Source organism: Panicum virgatum, chromosome 3K (genome assembly GCF_016808335.1).
Source record: "Panicum virgatum strain AP13 chromosome 3K, P.virgatum_v5, whole genome shotgun sequence".
NCBI classification, from domain to species: domain Eukaryota; kingdom Viridiplantae; phylum Streptophyta; class Magnoliopsida; order Poales; family Poaceae; genus Panicum; species Panicum virgatum.
The window spans coordinates 43324383-43332894 of record NC_053138.1 but is presented as its reverse complement, the minus strand read 5'-3'; positions in this window follow the sequence as shown (position 1 = coordinate 43332894).

The following is an 8512-nucleotide window of genomic DNA, read 5'->3' as shown; positions in this document are numbered from 1 at the left end:
CTAATATACTCATTTCATTAATTCATTCATGAATACAAAAATCAACTATCCACAATATGGCCATATATACAAGTACATCACATGAAGTGTCTACACTCATTCTAAAAATTTCTACTATCCACATACTCATCTAAATCTAAAAGAAAATCACACCTACATATGCAATCTAGCTAAATGTCCAAGAAATGAGCTAGCTACACATTTTCTCTATTTCTAAAGCATGAAATGAGCTATACAAACCAAGGAAGAAGAGAAAAACAAGCCCCAAACCTTTAGCGCCGATGGATGGACGGGGAATCAAAGATCTTCACAAATGTGGTGAAGAAATGAGCAAAAACTCCTCTCTCCCGAGCCAAGAACAGCAAGAAACAAGTGAGCTGAATGGCTCGGGCGGGGGAGAGGGAAGGGGATAAGGGGGCCAAGGCCTTTTGTCCCGTTTGGAGACACCAACCGGGACAAAAGGGGGGCCTTTTGTCTCCAACCGGGGGGCCTTTTGTCTCCAACCGGGACAAAAGGCTGTCCCCCCCCCCCCCGCTGGCCCGGCTAGTCGTTGGACCCGGGACAAAAGTCACCTATTGTCCCGGGCCCAAAGGCTGCCGGGACAAATGGCCTGGAATAAAGGCATATTCTGTAGTAGTGACTAGAGTTAGAGAAAAAAAGCGGAAAATAAAGGAAAATTGGCTGCAGCAGAAATCATGAAGGCCGAAGCGGACTTGATGAAGGAAGAAAATGCAATAATGTTTGTGGACAAGACAACTCTAGATCCGATTCAGCGGCAGTACATTGAGGTCATGCAAAAGAAGATCATAACACGTCGCATGGAAAATTAGTGTTAGTTTAAACAAAATCAATTCCATATTTTAGCTTTGTTTAATTTCATGTTGAGAACCTTTGTTTACTTTCAGCTCCAGAACTTTTGTTTAATTTGAGCGTGAGAGCCTTTGATTCATGGTACTGTTTTAAATTTGTTTGCGTGGATAAAATTCTGTACTAGTGCATGCTCATTGTTTGGGTGAATAATCTACCGTACTGGTGTGCATGAAGCACTGGACCTCATGTTAATGTGGTCACATCGAATACATGCTTTGCTGCAGATTGTGTCAGTGAATGATTCCTGCATGGACCGGCATGATTACCTCTGTTATTCTGTTATTCTATCTGATCCAATTAAATCGAGTTGGAAATAGTACGGCAAATGATTGAGTTCAACCGGACAATGACTCGTACAAAGTACTTGAAACAAATTTATTACACTCTTGAAAAAAAAATATGCAACTAATATAAATCCGGATAATGACTCCACAGGTGCTCGATGAGGTCTTCCTTCAACTGAAAATGTGTTTCATCGTCTCTGATCTTTCTGTGCGCTTCAATTAATTCATCAAGAGTACGAGTAGCCTGCCCACGACCGGGTTGCACATTTTGACCACCGCCATCGAAACGCTCGTCGGGGTCGACCGATCCTTCATCCTCAACGATCATGTTGTGCATGATCACACAAGCCCTCATGATCAATGCCAATGTATATGTGTCCCAAAAGCGAGCTGGTCCTCGAACAATGGGGAACCTAGCCTGCAGAACTCTGAAAGCCCGCTCTACATCCTTCCTTGCTGCTTCTTGCGCCTTGGCAAAGTACTGTCTCTTGTTCCCCATAGGAAGAGTGATGGACCTGACTATAGTAGCCCATGAGGGTATATACCATCAGCTAGATAGTAACCCATAGTGTACTCATGCCCATTAACGGTATAATTAACCTGTGGAGCTGTACCTTCTGCCAAGTTTGCAAACAAAGGAGACCGGTGAAGAACATTGATATCATTATGTGAACCTGGCATTCCGAAGAAGGCATGCCATATCCGAAGGTCATGTGAAGCAACTGCCTCCAAAACGATAGTGGGCTTGTCCACATGCCCTTTATATTGACCTTGTTTTTCATACGGACGGTTCTTCCATGCCTAGTGCATATAATCGATGGACCCTAACATTCCTGGAAACCCTTTATTCTCACCGAGTGCCAGTAAGCGTTTTGTATCTGCCTGATTGGGATATCTCAAGTACTCATCTTCTAAAATCTCGACAACTGCACCCACAAACCGACGTAGGCTCTCTAGCACTGTGCTTTTGCCAATGCGAACATACTCATCTGTAGCATCAGCTGGCACCCCATAAGTAAGCATCCGAAAAGCGGCAGTGACTTTTTGGAAGCAACTCAATCCCAGTTCATTGCAACAATCCCGTTTTTGCACAAAGTAGTCATCATGCGCTTCGACAGCATTCATTATTCTTAGAAAAAGCTCCCTAGACATCCTGAACCTGAAACGAGTTAATGTAAATTAAAACAATCTAATAACAATTACTCACAAAATTCAAATAAATCCGAAGAGAAACAATATCAACCTGCGACGGAAAATTGCTGGTCCAAATGTTGGATTAACCACCAAATAATCTCGAAACATCCTGTCGTGGCCTCCTTGCCTGTCACGATAAATCTTCGTACGCCCAGGGACAAAGCCACCATGACTTCTTCTGACATTGGAAAAACTATGGACAATTTGAGCAGCTCCTAATATAAAGTAGTCATCATCAGATGATGATGAATCTTCTTCAAACTGTCTCCGTGAATGGGATCTCTTCAACGGCATGACATTTCTTGAACTGATCAAGGATAGGGTTGGATGCACTACTAGAAAACAGGCCAAAGGTCCTGGCCAAAGGTACCAGCTGCTGTTGCAACCGGTACTAATGCCACGCATCAGTACCGGTTGCAAAAGCAACTGGTACCTTTGGCCAGCGGCGATCAAAGGTAAGGTGTTTGGTACCGGGTTAAAGCATCATCCGGTACCAAAACTTCAATATAGGAACCGGTTAGTGCCACCAACCGGTACCAAAAGCACATGGAGGAATAGGTACCGGTTGGTGGAACCAACCGGTGCCTAAAGGGTGGACAATGGCACCGGATTTTGCCATGGCCCGGTGCCGCCACGTGCCCACAACAAAGGCACCGGTTAGTAACATCAACCAGTGCCTATGCCTTTTGTTTGGCACCGGTTGTTGAGCACCAACCGGTGCCTTTGAGCCACGCCTATAAATACCCCAACCCCTCCCCCTCCAAGCTGCCATGAACTCACTGTTCATGGCAGCTGAGTGAGGGGAGGGGAGGCGATTTTTTTTCTTCAAAAAAAGTTAGTTATTTTTCTCCATAACTTAGCAATTGGTTTTTAGAAGCAGTTATCATTTAATTTATTTCATAAGTGAATAGTATCTATTTATTATAGTTATAAGCATTATCAATTATATATTTGAATTCAAATTTAATATAGTATGAATGTATTATTTGTACACTACAATGATGTATATAAATGTATTGTGGACCTAGATGAGTCGGCAATGGATGTACATGGCCGATCGGCGTTCAAAGGAGTTCATTGATGGCGTGCATGAATTCATAGAAGCGGCCGAGAAACACAAGTATGACGGTTTCGTTCGTTGTCCATGCAAATTCTGTAAGAATGAGAAGGATTACTCATCATCAAGAACCATCCATAGTCACTTGTTCAATAGTGGTTTCATGCCGAACTACTATGTTTGGACCAAGCATGGCGAAAGAGGAATTGAGCTGGATAATAATGTAGAAGAAGAGGACAGGATTCCTGACTTTGCAGCCAATTATAATTCCTTTTTCAACGACACTGCAATGGGTGAGCCTGAAGAAGATACTGAAGGATACATTGTAGAAGATGATCTTGGTCAGATGCTGCGCGAAGCTGAGGAAGGTTGCGAAACAGAAAAGGAATCGAGAGATCTGAAGCGTATGTTGGAGGACTACAGAACATTGTTGTACCCTGATTGCAAACAAGACCAAAAGAAGTTGGGTACCACATTGGAATTATTGCAATGGAAGGCATCAAATGGTTTGTCTGACAAGGGATTCGAGGAGTTGCTGAAACTTATTAAAAACTTACTCCCTGAGGGTAACACCTTGCCGGAGACAACATACGAGGCAAAAAAAGTTGTTTGTCCTTTAGGATTAGAGGCACAGAAGATACATGCTTGTCCTAATGACTGCATCCTATATCGAGGTGAGTATGAAAATTTGGATTCATGCCCTGTATTCAACGCATGCCGGTATAAGATCCCTCGAGATGATCCAGGCGACATTGAGGGGATGCGTGTCAAGAAGAGGGTGCCTGCCAAGGTGATGTGGTATTTTCCTCTAATACCACATCTGAAACGTTTGTTCATGAACAAAACGAATGCTAAATTGATGCAATGGCACAAAGAAGAACGTAAGCAAGACAATATGTTGAGACACCCCACTGATGGGTCGCAGTGGAGAAAAGTGGACAGAACATTCACAACATTTGCAAATGAAGCGAGGAATATAAGGTTCGGCTTAAGTACGGATGGCATGAATCCTTTCGGTGAGCAGAGTAGTGGTCATAGTACCTGGCCTGTAACACTCTGTATATACAACCTTCCTCCCTGGTTGTGTATCAAGCGGAAATTCATTATGATGCCGGTGCTTATCCCCGGCCCGAAGCAACCCGGTAACGATATAGATGTGTATCTGAAACCACTGATTGAGGATCTTCTATTGTTGTGGAAAGATGAGGGTGTTCGTATGTGGGATGCGCACGCAGAGGATCATTTTAACCTGCGTGCATTGCTTTTCGTAACCACCAACGATTGGCCAGCACTAAGTAACCTCTCCGGACAATCCAATAAGGGTTATAGGGCATGCACCCATTGTTTAGAAGAAACCGACAGCATGTACCTCAAGCACTGTAGGAAGATCGTGTATATGGGTCATCGTCGATTTCTTCCGATCAAGCACCCATTAAGGAGGAGGCATGCTCACTACGATGGAAAGGCAGATCATCGTACCAAGCCTAGGCACCATTGTGGGAAAATGGTGTTTGAAATTGTCAAAGATATAAAAGTAGTATTCGGAAAAGGACCCAACAGCAAATCAGTGCAGAGTGATGATGGACGTGCACCTATGTGGAAGAAGAAGAGTATTTTTTGGGAGTTACCTTATTGGGAAGTCTTAGACATCCGCCACGCAATTGATGTGATGCACCTAACAAAAAATCTTTGTGTGAACCTTCTAGGTTTACTTGGTGTCTACGGTAAGGCAAAGGATACATTGGAAGCGCGGCAAGATCTTCAACGTATGAAACAACGGGCCGCCCTACATCCAGAAAAAAGGGATAAAGGACGTCATTATCTAGGTCTTGCGTGCTACACTCTTAGTAAGGAAGAGAAGCAAAGTATGTTCGACTGTTTGAACAGTATCAAGGTCCCATCATGCTACTCTTCGAATATAAAGAGGCTACTGAACTTGAAAGAGAAGAAATTCGCACACGTAAAGTCCCATGACTGTCACGTGTTGATGACGCAATTGATTCCAATTGCACTTAGAGGTATTCTACCATCTAATGTTCGAGCAATAATCATAAAGCTATGCGCATTTCTCAACACAATTTCTCAGAAGGCAATCGATCCATCGAGTTTAAGCAGGCTACAAGAGGATGTTGTCCAAAGTTTAGTCAGTCTTGAAATGATATTTCCTCCATCATTCTTCAATATTATGACGCATCTTCTAGTTCACCTAGTCAAAGAGATTGGTATTCTCGGTCCTGTTTTCCTTCATAATATGTTCCCTTTTGAACGATACATTGCAGTACTAAAGAAATACGTTCGTAATCCGGCTCGTCCAGAAGGAAGCATTGCGAAGGGTTACGTCACAAAGGAGGTCATTGAATTTTGTGTTGACTATGTGGAAGAACTCTGCCCAATTGGGATTCCAGTATCACGTCATGAGGGGCGGCTGATTGGAAAGGGCACACTTGGAAGAAAATTAGTAAATGCCACAGATCATGCCACGTTGAGCAAAGCACATCTCACAGTTCTGCAACAATCAGCCTTGGTGGCTCCATACATGGAGGAGCACATGCAAATTGTGCGAAGTATATACCCTTTGAAGTCTGAGACATGGATTACAAAACATCATAACAATACATTCGCCACCTGGTTGCAGAAGGAAGTCATGGCCAACGATCAAATTCATGAGCAGCTAGCTTGGCTGGCCAGGGGTCCGGCAAATTCAATCCTGATGTACCAAGGATATGAAATTAATGGTTACACATTTTATACAAGAGCCCAAGATAACAAGAGCACCAATCAAAATAGTGGTGTCCATATAGATGCCACCGACTCTAGTGGCCAAACGAACTCATATTTTGGTTACATTGAAGAGATCTGGGAACTCGACTATGGGCCGTTGAAGATACCTCTATTTTGTTGTCAATGGGTTAAACTCACAGGAAAAGGTGTCGATATCGACGAGTACGGAATGACAACGGTAGACCTCAAAGAGCTTGGCTATCGAGACGAACCATTCGTCCTAGCTAAAGATGTCACTCAAGTTTTCTATGTGCAGGACATGTCTAGCAAAACGAGAAAGGACAAGTCTAGGAATAAATCAAGTTTTGTAGGTGCTGGAGATGAGGCAAAGCGCCATATTGTTCTGGCAGGAACAAGAAAAATTGTGGGAGTCGACGATGTCACAGATGAAGAAGAATACAATAAGGTTGAAGATATGACTCCGTTCGCAGTGGAGGTTGACACAAGTATTCTTTTAGCCGAAGAGGAGGCTCCGTACGCACGTCATGATCATAATGAAGGGACGATTGTAAAGCGAACCATCGTTAATATTCCCTTAGTTGAATGATTATGTCTTGTAATATTTTCTGTGAACATTATTAGATTTCTTATGCAATTATTTGATTTATTATGCAATTAAAATAATTAGTTATGCACCTAAATGATTTATTATGTAGTAATTAAAATTATTGTACATTTAAATGATTTATTATTGTGCACCTAAAACCATAGTTAATATTTTCTTAGTTGAATGATTTACTAGGCAGTTAATAAATTTATTGAGCAAATAACAAATTTATTAGACAATTATTTTAACTATTAGACAATTATTTAATTTATTAGATAATTATCTGATTTTCTAGGCAATTATCAGATTTATTATGCAAATATCAGATTTATTACGAATTATGAGGCAATTAATAGATTTACAAGAGAAAAAGAAAGCGGAAAAGAAAAGATAACCTTTGGTACCGGTTGGAAAATCCAACCGGTACCTTAGGGTCCTATTTGGGTAAAAAAAAAAGTGGGGCGTCGCGCGGGAGTCGAACCGTGGCCGCGAAGCCCAAATTTCCGCGAGTTACCATTGAGATACTGACGAATTCCGTTCAAAGGGGGTCAAAGAAGATTGAAAAGTGAACTGCAAAAGGCCTAAGGTACCGGTTTTGTTAATCCACCCGGTACCATAGGGGCTTTTCATTTCCCGCCCGTTGGGCCCTAAGGCACCGGGTATGCGGAGAACCGGTACCTAAGTCTCGCCTAAGGCACCGGTTGGAGATACAACCGGTACCTAAGGCCTACATAGGTACCGGCTGAATTTTTGACCCGGTACCTTTGGCCAGGGGTATAAACCCGTTGCCTTCTTCCTCCCAATTCTCCACTGCTCCTCCATTCCTCTGGTCGACCGCCGCCACCCTCCATCTCCGCGCGCGCACCGTCGCATAGTCGTGCCGCCGCTGCCACATTGTCACGCCGCCGCCTCTTCCTCTCTGCGCTCGGTCCGGCGTCGTCCGCCCGCGCCAGTGGCCCCCGCCCCTCCTCCGCTCTAGCCGCCGGTAAGTGCTCCGCCCGTGAAATTCAACGTCGCCGGCGCGATTCCGACCTCCCTGGCCCCTCCACCGGCTTCGCAGCTCGACCCCGAAGCTTCCCGTGGAGCCAAGAGTCCCAGAGGACCCCTGCATCGACTCGTCCACGGGCACCGCACCGCCCTCGCCGCTCGCCTTTGACGCCACCGCCCCTGCACGGCCGCCTTGCTCGATTTCGAGCCTCGGTAAGTCCCCCAAGCTCCCACCATTTTTTTGCGCCCGGATCCGAGCCCCAAAGCCGCCCAGCGCGTACGCCCCGGCGAGCGCCGCTGCGCAGAGCTGCCACCGCCGTCGAACCCGCCGCCCCGAGCCTTCCCTAGCCCCGCACAGGCCATAGGTGGATCACGCATGCCGCGTAGTCCATCATAGACCCAAAGCCCGGTCGATTTGACCGCCGGAGGGCCGAGTTCGGCCATCTCCGGTGAGCCTCCACCGCGGGAGCGTCGTCTCCGGCGACTCGCGCCGCCGCCCCGCGCTGCCCAACCGACCTCAGCCGCCCGATCTTGATCCAACGGCCGGAAACACCCGAGCCCGAGTCAATCCAGGCGGATAACGGTCAGCGCCCACGTGTTTTGCTAAAGAGCCCCTCAGCTTCTTCAAAATAAACCCGCAGTCCATGCTAGTTGAAAAGTATTTCCAAATCCGCCCCTGCTTTTATGTTTTAGACCCTGATCTTCTTTAAAATTTAACCCGCGGTCCACCCAACCGTCGCCCCTGGTCTTTTTGCATCCTAAGCCCCGTGTCTACCCTTTAATTACGTATAG